Genomic DNA, 11,185 nt, shown 5'->3' with positions numbered 1-11,185 from the left:
TTTAAACCCTAAACGGTGAGGCCACCCCTCCCATTAAACCCTCCTTCGCTGCCCAGGCCATCAGAGCAGGGTCAGCAAACTCTCCCTGTGAAGGAACAGATAGCAAATATCTTAAGCTTTGTAGGTCAGGAGGCAAAACCAAGGAAGTCATGTAGCTACTTATCTAACAAAAACACATTCACATGTTTTTTTCCAGACAAAATCCAGAACTTTATTGATGGATACTGAAATCTGAATTTCATATAATATTAGTCTTTTGATTCTGCACTCCCCCCTAACCACTTAAAAATAGAAAAACTATTTTTAGATCACAGTTTATACAAAAACAGGCAGTCAGGCCAAGTTTGCTGACCCCTGCTTTGAAACAAATCCATACTGTTTTGAAACAAATCCATGCCTTTCAGGCCCTGCATTACCTGATTTCTGCCTGTTTCCAGGCCTCACCTACAGCTCTCCCTTTGCCCATCACACGCCTCCCCAATCATGCTGGCCACTCAATAGGGTATACGTTTAGCTATCACCTCAGAGACCTCTGGCCACCTGATCCAAAACAGGTGACACGCACTTTTTTTTAGCACTTACCACATTTGAAGGCTTCACACTTGTTCCCATTCATCATAGACTATAAGTTGCACAATGCACTGCCAAGTTCCTGGTGTGCTTGTTAAATGAATGAACAAACAACTTCCCACAAAAGGTACTATTACCCTATTTTACTAGAAAACTAGGACAAAAGGCCCTTCCACATCAGACCTTCCCTCCTGTATGTCTCTGCCAGGACCTGAATTCAGGACAATTGGGACTGTCCATTTTCCCTTTTCAGACCACTTCTCCACCTGGCATCTCACTTTGTGTCCAAGCAGTCCTTATGAAGAAGCATGCTGACAAGTAGTGTCTGCTACCGCTGCTGTCCATAAACCTGATAGCATGGAGCTGAGACCTCAGTGTTAAACAGCATGGGATTCACTTTGTATGAAGTTCAAGAATAAGCACAACTATGTGTTCTGTCAGAAACCCCAACTGCAATCATGTCAGCGCTGGGGAGGTCCTTGCCTGAGTGGAGCTGTCCATGGTGCTGAAGTGTCCTAGACCTGAGCTGTCCAATATGGTAGCCATGCACCCCTGTGGATATTGAAATGTAAATTAAACTTAAATAAAATTACAAATCCATTTTCCTGGTCACACCACCCATGTTTCTACTGCTCAGGAGCCACATGGGACTGATGGCTGCCAAATCAGCACAGCTGAAGAATGTTTCCATCCTCACAGAAAGTTCTAGAGCTTGATAAAAATGGTGTCCACACAGGTGTGTTCATTGGTCAAAACTCACTGAGCTGAACATTCATACCTCTTTTTTCCCCCCTTCTTCTGCCTTCCCCCCTCCACTCCGGTTCAAGCTGCTGTTTCTCAGTCTAGTTGTGTAGGACACAGCTCCCTGGCCCATACTAGTATTATGAACCTTGCACTGCCCCCCACCCCTGGCTGAGGCAGTCGGTCATCGGTTGTCGGTTAGCTGCTCACAGCAGCTGATGGCAGCTCTCGCCAGCTGCCGGCCACTCACGCTAGCCACCGGCTGTTCCTGGCAGCACACAGTAGCCCGTGGCAGCACACAGCAGCCCACCTATCTCCAGCTGCTCACAGCAGCCCAGCTCCAGGGAGAGCCATTGTTCACATTCTTAGCTGTAGAGGGCGCAGCTCACTGGCCCATGTGGGAATCGAACTGGTGACTTCAGCTTTACAAGCACAGCGCTCCAACCACCTGAGCCTCCGGACTAGCCCATACCTGTTTTAGTTTTTTTTTATTTGAATATATATATTTTATTGGGTAACAGTATGTTTTTTCCAGGACCCATCAGCTCCAAGTCAAGTTGCCCCACCAGCAGGTCAGTGGAAGCCCAGTTCAAGTCATTGTCTTCAGTCTAGTTGAGGAGGGCGCAGCTCACTGGCCCATGTGGGAATTGAACCGGCAACCTTGTTATCAAGTGCTCACGCGCTCATGCTCTAACCAACCGAGCCACCTGGCCGCCCCCATACCTCTATTTTTTTTTTTATTTAATTTAATTTTTTTAAAGATTTTATTGGGAAAGGGGAACAGGACTTTATTGGGAGAACTTTATTGGGGAACAGTGTGTACTTCCAGGATTTTTTCCAAGTCAAGTTGTCCTTTCAATCGTAGTTGTGCAGAGCGCAATTCAGCTCCAGGTCCCATTGCTGTTGTTAGTTGCAGGGGGCACAGCCCACCATCCCTTGCGGGAGTCGAACTGGCAATCATTGTGGTTGAGAGGATGTGCTCCAACCAACAGAGCCATCCAGGAGCTCAGCAGCAGCTCAACTCAAGGTGCCATGTTCAATCTTAGTTGCAGGGGCCGGAGCCCACCATCCCTTGCGGGAGCCTTGTGGTTGAGAGCCCACTGGTCCATGTGGGAATCAAACCAGCAGCCTTTGGCATTAGGAGCACAGAGCTCCAACTGCCTGAGCCACTGGGCCAGCCCTATACCTCTATTTTAAAAGTATCTGCGGGCACGGATTTGAGGCTTACTGCTTGGCTTCAAACCCCTGCTATCTGTCACGTGCTTTACCACCTTTGATTTAACTCTGTGCCTCCATTTCCTCACTTGTATCACAGAGAGTGATGATGGTACCTCATTGTCCCTGTGTAGGGAACTCGATCGGCATTGCACAGGGAGCCCTTGGGAAGCTTGCAGCCTGGGGGTGGCTTGGGCCTGCAGCACAGGGACTAAGCCTAGGTTCAAGCCTAGGTTCAAGGTAGATCAAGCCTGTTTTAGAGGCCCGGCCTGCATGGACCAAATAAGAGGTCCACTTTCTGTGGAAACCTGAGCCCAGGGACCCCTTGCCCAGCCTGGGAGCTGGGAGGTAATAGTGGGTATGAAAGCCATGTGGCAGCAAGGACACCATGAGGTGTTCTATGTTGTGCTCCATTGCAAGAAGACTTTACGGCATAGTGCCGTCCTTCCTTCTGGGAGCCTGTCCCTGTTGTACCCTGGAAGAACCAGGCCTGGAGCAGGGATATGGTCGTTTAGTGGCCTGCAGTAGAGCCATGGGTCCTTCAAGCGTGCATCCTCCCCTGGGTCACCTCATATCCACAGCGGCCCTGCACCAGAACCCAGGTGGAGTGCTGTATCCCCAGACTAATTCTGGGGATGTAGGTCACCCCATCTGTTCACATGGACAACTCCTTCCCCATAGGACTTGCCATTTTGGCTGGTCCTAGGGAAGGAGAGGTGTTGCTTCCCCACAGAAGCTTGACTCAGGCGAGGAACTTCCCCTCTGGGTGCCTCAGTTTCCTTCTTGTAAAATGAGTATGGTAGCGTTGCCTCACTCTTAAGGCTGGAGTGAAGATCAGGCAAGCTGATATAAGGTACCCACAGCATGCCTGGCTTGTAGTACATGTTGGGGACTATTTCAACCAAGCCCTGGAAGGTGAGCTGGAGGAAGCAGTCCCACAGCGGGCAGTGCAGTGGAGGAGGAAACGTCTGTGGGAGGGTCTGGACTGGGAGGAGTGTGAGGTGAGGCCCTGGGGATAGCAGGGCCTGGGGGCATTTGGGTGAGGGGATTTTGGGGCTGGAGTCTCTGGGGCTTCAGTGTAGGTCAGGCTTCCCTCATGTTCCCTCCCCTTCTCCAGCTGTTCCTTCGCAGGGGAGCATTGATGAGGACAAGCCCAAGGCCCAGGACGCTACCCATGTTCCCGGCATATGCCTTCCGTGTGAGTTTCCAAAAATGCCAATGGTCTCAGCGGGCATGCTTCTGTGGTGCTTCTGCCCCTTGGTACTAGAGCCACAGTCCCCAGGTAGCACGTCGTGGGGCAGGGCCTCTTCCTCAACCCTGGCCACCCTCCTCCTCTTCCTCTTCTTCCTTCTCTTCTCTTCACCCCAGGGTGGGGCTTAGTGACCCTGTCACTAATTTGGGGCACCTCGGTGGTGACCCCTCACCTAGGCAGATCTAGAACACAGGGAATCTTAGTGGCCACATTGTTTATCAGCCAATATCCAGAAAAAAGACAGAGCATGGCCTGGAACACACAGACACCAGGGACGTATTAGCAGGCAAGTGAGTGAATGCTGGTGTTGAGCAGTGCGTACAGATGCTCCTTGACTTACGACGGGGTTACATTCCCAAAAACCTATCAACCTAAAAGTTGAAAATATCGTAAGTTGAAAATGCATTTAAGACACTTAACCTACTGAACATCATAGGTGAGCCCAGACCGCCTTAAACATGTTCACAACACTAGCCTGCAGCTAGGCAAAATCATCTCACACAAAGCCTCCTTGATAATAATGTGTTAACTGTCTCACATAATTTATTGAATACTGTACTGAAAGTGAAAACCAGAATGGGTGTAGGAGCATCACTTTTCACACTACCATAAAGTTGAAACATCATAAGTCAGGGACAGATTGGAGGTGGGGGCTTTGGATGTTAAGAATGGTTAGTATTTACTCTGAAATCAATGCTGCCCACTGACAGGCCCCTTCCCATGGGGTTCCCAAGGAGACCCACACACAGGCAAGGAGATTGTTGTCAGAGCCTGGGGGTGCCACTGTGGGTAAAGGCCAGGTTGGGGACACTTTCTGGCCGCAGGGCAGATGTGGCTGGTACCAAATGCCATCCCAGCCTCCAAACCTCCCCTGCCCAGTCCTGAAGGGCATGAAGATGACACAGATGACAGATGGCTTTATGGGGGGCTGTCCCTCTGGGGACCACAAAGTCGAACACCATGGAAAATCATGAGGAATCACCGTGTCTTAATCTGCTCAGGCTGCTCTAACAAAATACCACGGATTGTGTGGCTTAACCACCAGAAACTTATTTCCCACAGTTCTGGACCTGCAAATCTAAGGTCAGGACTGGGTTCTGATTAAAGGTCTCTTCCTGGCTTGCAGATGGCCTCCTTCTCGCCATGTCCTCATATGTGGGGTGGGGGGGTCAGGAAGAGCTTTGGTCTCTACCTCTTTTTTTGGGGGGGGGAAATGTTGGGGAACAGTGTGTTTTTTCCAGGGCCCATCAGCTCCAAGTCAAGTCATTGTACTTCAGCCTATTTGTGGAGGGCGCAGCTCAGCTCCAAGTCCAGTCGCTGTTTTCAACCTTTAGTTGCAGAGGGCACAGCCCACCATCCCAGGCAGGAATCAAACCAGCAACCCTGTTGTTAAGAGCTCGCGCTCTAACCAGCTGAGCCATCTGCCCCCCCCCCTTTTTTTTAAGTCAAGGACAATCCAACGTTTTTTGGGGTTTTTTTTTTTTAAACTTTAAGTGTGTTTTTCCTGGACCATCATCTCCAAGTCAAGTAGTGTTTCAATCTAGTTGTGGAGGACACAGCTCGCAGTGGCCCATTTGGAGATCGAACTGGCAATCTTGTTAAGAGCACTGCACTCTAACCAACTGAGCTAACTGGCCGCCCCCATCTACCTCTTGTTATAAGGGTACTATCCTGTCATGGGGCCCCACCCTCATGACCTCATCTAACCCGTCACATCCCAAAGGCCCCACATCCAAATACCTTCACATAGCAGGGTGAAGACTAACATAGGAATTTAGACACACATATTCAGATGGGACCATGGTGCCCTGTATCAAGATGGTAATGGTGTCAGATTTTGGATTGGGTCATTCAGAGTGTGTGCCCCCTGATGGCAACATCCTGCCATTTCCAACAGGGCCAGCCCTGGTCAGACACAACCCATGGCTGAGCCAGTGCATGTGGGATGTTTCAGAAGCTGGTGACATTTAAGGACATGGCCATGGACTTCACACAGGAGGAATGGGGGCTGCTGTGCCCAAAGCAGAGGGTCCTGTACTGCGATGTGATGCTCAGGACCTACAACAAGCTGGTGTCCCAGGGTGAGGCCTCCCTGTCTCTTCTTCATCCATGTCACTCATCTGTGTGTACATATGTATATCCTGCCTCATCTTTGGTCACTCACACCCATGTGTCCTTGCTCTGACCCATGTCCCCCAGCTGGGTGCCCTCTGTGCAGAGACTGGACCCTCCACCTGCATCACCAGGGAGGGATCTTTCCCATGCCTCAAGGGCACACACTGCACTGTTTGGCCTGTCAGGGCCAGGCTGACTTGTGGCAACAGCATGTACATTTTCCTCTTTTCTCACGATGGGCAGGACTTCCCGGTTCCAAACCAGATGTGATCTCCAAACTGGAGCAGTGGGAAGACCCCTGGATTGTGGAGAGAGGTTCCAGTGAGTGAAGTGAAAGCTTCCCCACCAGAACCATTTGGGTTTTTTTTTTTAATTTCCCCCATCTTTACTGATGTATAATTGACAAAACAATATGGTGAATGTTTAAATTTTAAAAATTATTACAATAAAAGACACATTGCCATTAATCCCCCTCAAAATACTCACCCTTGCTTCGAACACACTTATCCTATTGTTCTTGCCACTTTCTGTAGGAGTTCTGGAAGTCCTCTTTCGTGAGTGTCTTCAGTTGCACTGTCATGGCTGCCTCGATGTCCTGAATCGATTCAAAACATTTACCTTTCATGGTCATTTTGATTTTGGGGAAGAGCCAGAAGTTGCACGGTGCCAGATCCAATGAATAAGGTGGATGAAGACAAACTATAATGCTTTTATTTGACAGAGAGTGCCATACCATAAATGATGTGTGACATTGAGCGGTGTCATGATGGAGGATGAAACCATTTGCCCATTTCTCAGGCCGTTTTCTATGCACATAGTTTCTTAAACACTCTAATAAGCCCTTACAATATTCAGAGTTCACCATAGTGTTCCTGGGTACAAACTCAGCTTGCACAATTCCATCAAGGTCAAAAAACACAATTAACATCACCTGGATGACACTCAGCAGCAGCATTCACCGTATTTTTTTTATCATACCTTGTAGTTAAGGTGCACAACACTGTGTTTTGATATACATGTACATTGAAATGATCACCACAATTAAGCTAATTATTTATCTATTACCTCACATAGTTACAGCTTTTTCTCATGGTAAGAACACTTAAGAGCACCTCTCTTAGGATATACCAAATATACAATACAGTATTATAACTGTAGTCAGCATGCTTCACAAGTTTATTCGTCCTCCTGGGGCAAGGAGGTGCATTGTACATCCAATGGGAAGGAGTCAGTAGATGCAGGAACCAGAAAGCAAACTCCTACTCATTAAGCAGTCACTTCCCCCAGTCCCTGCCAACAATTAATCTGCTTTCTGTCTCTGTGGATTTACCTGTCCTGAACCTGTCATATAAATGGAATTTAGATAAATGTATTCATATAAGTATATATCAATTCATACATTTCTCATACAGATACATGTAACAGTGTGTGGTCTTTTGTGTCTGGTTTCTTTCACTTAGCATAGTTTTTCCAAAGTTCATACATGTTATAGTAAATATCAGTCCCTCATTCTTTTTTGTGGCTGAATAATATTCCATGCACTGATAGACCACATTTTGTTTCTACATTCTTCCTTTGATGGACAGTTGGGCTGTTTCCACATCTTGGCTGTTGTGGAATAGTACTGCTATGAACATTCACAGACACGTTTTTGCTTGAGCACCTGTCTCTCTATTCTGTTGGCCAGGCCCTGTCCCAGTGAGAAACAATCCCAATGGCAGCTGACAGGTGGGAGGGCTCTCAGTGGCCTTGGCCCATGCCCTTCTGTGTTCCCTTCACCCCCGTGCACCTTTTCCTTTGCTAATTTTGCTCTGTGTCCTTCTGCTCTAATCAGTCAGAGTTGCGAATACATGACTCTGCTGAGTCCCCTAAGTCCTAGTGCATGTCCAAGCCGGGGGTGGTCTTGCAGACCCCAACCGAGCCGCTGTTCTGTCCTCAATCTTCATCCCCTTCCTAAGAAGCCCCTTCTTTTTTCTTCTTTTTTAAACTTTTATTTATTTTAAGTGTGTTTTTCCAGGACCCATCAACTCCAAGTCAAGTACTTATTTCAATCTAGTTGTGGAGGGCGCAGCTCACAGTGGCCCATGTGGGGATTGAACCGGCAACCTTGTTGTTAAGACCACTGCACTCTAACCAACTGAGCTAACCGGCCACCCTGCAGGAGCCCCTTCTGAAAGCGATGTCCTAGGCAGCAGCTCATTCTGTTGTCCCAGTCTGACTGCGGGGTTCTGTCCATGCCCCTAGATTGGCAGTGCATATTCAGGTTGAGCTGATTGTTACTATTTTCTTTGCTTATTTTTCAGAGTCAGAGCCTGCAGGGTCCCAAGCTGCTGGCTACCTCCAGATGAAGGGGCTCCACCTCAGGAAACAAGGACGATGGGACTCACAGGGTAGGATTTCCAGCACATGGTCCTGCGAGGTCACAGAGCATGGAGGCCAGGCAGCACAAACATGTTCACCTGCAGTGACACTGCACGGGGGGTGGGGGGGAAGAAGGGGGGGAGCCTAGAGCGGAGCCTTGTGTGACAGTCCCCCTGGCGCCTGTGCCTCACGGAGCATCACTGAGCTCAGGCTCCCAGGACCCATTGTCATGCGGGGGACCCTGCTCGCTGCACCATTTGTCATGCGGGGCGGCCTGTGGGGTCTCTGCTCCCGCTCCCCATACAAGAACGCAGGCTATGGTGAGGCCAAAAAGGAACAGCCACGGAGCCATAGGTAGGGGAGTCATACCACTATATTCTCTCTGGCGGCACTATACTCTCAATGGAGGCTGGATCCACACTGTCTGCAAACCGCCATCCACACTCGCCAGCCCAGCCACCATCTTCTTGCTAGCCCCCATTTTTCCTGCTAGCCTAGCCACAGCAGTTATATTAGTGGCCAATGGCTCACTGGTTACAGCTGACGGCCAACTAGCCACAGTTGATGGCCATGCAATCACAGTTGATGGCCATTTACTACCTGAGCCAGCACCTGTCTATGTGAGGCCGAGAGCCTGGAAACTGCTTTCTGGGGCTCAGTCCCCACACCCATGTTCCCACAAAGGGCCTCACGTGCATTTCAGACCAGGGTCAGGGGCGCTCCAGCCAAGGAGAGGGTATGTATGTGGAGGCCTTTGGCTCCCTTTCAGACCTCAATCACCCACAAGTTCACCCTGTGGAGGACGCCCTGGTGTGTGGGGGGTGGGCCGATGCCTTTGGCAGAAACACGTGCCCGTTGAGCTGTCAGTGGATCCCTAGCAGAGGGAAGCCCCACAAGTGCCAGGAATGTGGGAAGACCTTTGTGCAGAGCACAGGCCTCGTTCAGCACCAGAGAATGCATACCTACCAGAAACCGTTTGCATGCAAGGAGCGCGGCTGTGCCTTCAGCAAAAATTCATCTCTTGTTAAGCACCGAAGTATCCACACCCAAGAAACCCTACACGTGAAACCACTGCAGCAAAGGCTTCCGGAAGAGTTCGTTCCTCGCCAAGCACCGGCGGGTGCACACAGACATGTGGCCATACGCGTGCAGCCAATGCAGCTGCACATCCAGCCAGACCTCCCACTTTGTGCAGCACCCACAAGTGCACAGCAGATGGGGAGCGGCTGTTCGCCGGCATGCGGCTGTGCCTTCGCCGACCCCTCAGCATTGCTGGTCCACCAGAGGAAGCACATAGGGGACAGGCCCTATGAGTGTGGTATGTGCTGCAAGGCATTCAGCCTCAGCTCGTCCCTGGCCAACCATCAGCGCTGCCACACAGGCGAGCAGCCATATGAGTGCCGGGAGTGCGGGCGTGCCTTCCCCTAGAGCTTGTCCCTCGCCAATCACTGGTGTGTGCATAAGGGCAAGCAGCCATATGCCTGCGGCCAGTGCAAGAAGGCCTTCTGCCAGATCAAGTCCTCACCCATCATGAGCGCCTCCACACTGGTGAGAAGTCCTTCGTGTGCGGTGACTGTGGGAGAGCCTTCATGCAGAGCACCTTCCTGGCCCTCCACCCGAAGACACACATCAGGGAGAAGCCCTACAAATGCAACAAGTGCAACAAGGCTTACAGTCAGATGTCACACCTCACTGAGGCACGCATACAGCCGCTTGCCGGGGTGAACACACGGGAGTGGCCCTTTGGTTGCAGTGTGTATGGCAAGGCCTTCAGCTGTAGCACACACCTTGTGCAGCACCAGCACATCCACACCTTGTGCCAAGCCCTTCCTATGCGGCACGTGTCGGAAAATCTTCCACGGAGGCGGCGGCCCTGGTTCTGCATCAGAAGATCCACACAGGAGAGGCCCTTTGAGTGTCAGAGTGCAGCAGAGCCTTCGAACAGAGCAGATCTCTGGTCTAGTATTGGAGGACTCATTCCCCAGGGAAAGACCCTGTGAACACAGTGAGTACCGGAAAACACTCAGCAACTGTTTGGTTCTCGCATGGCCATGAACTGGGACCATGCCAAATGTTGCAGAGACCCATCTGTCCTTGGTGTGTTGTCCTGCGTCCTGCGGAGGGCCCATGTAGGTCAGCGCAGAACAGCCCCCGTTGCACATCATACATTTCCCCCTGCAGGGTCACCTGGTGTGGTGAGAAATCTGGGAGTGGGCCTTGAATCCAGAGTCTTCTGTAGATGTTTGTAACCTTCAAGAAGAGTGTGGTTCTTCTCCATTATACAGGTTTCCACGAATGCCCACCAGATGGCAGGAGCGATCCACAGGTGGGGACCTGTCTTGCTCTCAGTAGGCCTGAAATAGAGTTCATTTCAAAGTTTTTGCAAAGAAAGAAATGAAATTTATTATAAGAAAGAAAGGAAAAAAACTTTTTAAAAGATGCTTTTTAAGTTGTTTGTGCCTTGTATTAATTCAGCACCTATGGTTTGGTTTGGTTTTTCACCACAAAAAGTGAGCTTCATATGCTGAAACAGTGTGTCAAAAGTCCAGCTCTTTCTAAATAAAACTTTGTGTGTCATTCTTCAGCTTCAGCATGATAAGGTCATTAAAAGCAGTTGAGACGGCGACATTAGTGTCAGATTTTAGCACTTTGTAAGCCCTTCACACATGATGTCACATTTCACCCTCAGCAGCCTTGGGATACACGTATTTTTATCCCCACTTCATAGACGAAGGAGCTGAAAGTTTGAGAACTTAAACCACTTGCCTGAGGTCCTCAGCTAGAAGCCACTCACTTTTCAGGATGAAAATATTAGAATTAACAGATAAGGACAGTGTGGCAGAAGTACTATACCCCCAGAGGTGTTTCCCTTTGAGGAGACAGTTCTAGAATATGAAGTTCCCTTGAAGTGGGAGACGATGAGGTGATTGG

The 11,185-nt window shown here is 49.7% G+C and overlaps 1 protein-coding gene across 2 annotated transcripts in view; it reads left to right on the top strand.

Moving 5' to 3' along the window:
* ZNF8 (zinc finger protein 8) overlaps window positions 1–10,844 on the top strand; it is a 28,777-nt gene extending 17,933 nt beyond the window's left edge. For both annotated transcript variants that reach the window (XM_074315518.2, XM_088800429.1), the window contains 4 exons: window positions 824–1,883; window positions 3,644–3,724; window positions 5,676–5,859; window positions 8,197–10,844. The gene's annotated coding sequence lies outside the window, so the exon portion shown is untranslated. The remainder of the gene's footprint in view (window positions 1–823; window positions 1,884–3,643; window positions 3,725–5,675; window positions 5,860–8,196) is intronic.
* Window positions 10,845–11,185: the final 341 nt, after the last annotated feature.

This window comes from Rhinolophus sinicus, chromosome 8, assembly GCF_057876585.1.
Source record: "Rhinolophus sinicus isolate RSI-liver-muscle chromosome 8, RSI-T2T, whole genome shotgun sequence".
Lineage (NCBI taxonomy): Eukaryota > Metazoa > Chordata > Mammalia > Chiroptera > Rhinolophidae > Rhinolophus > Rhinolophus sinicus.
This window is presented reverse-complemented; position numbering and strand designations above follow the sequence as displayed.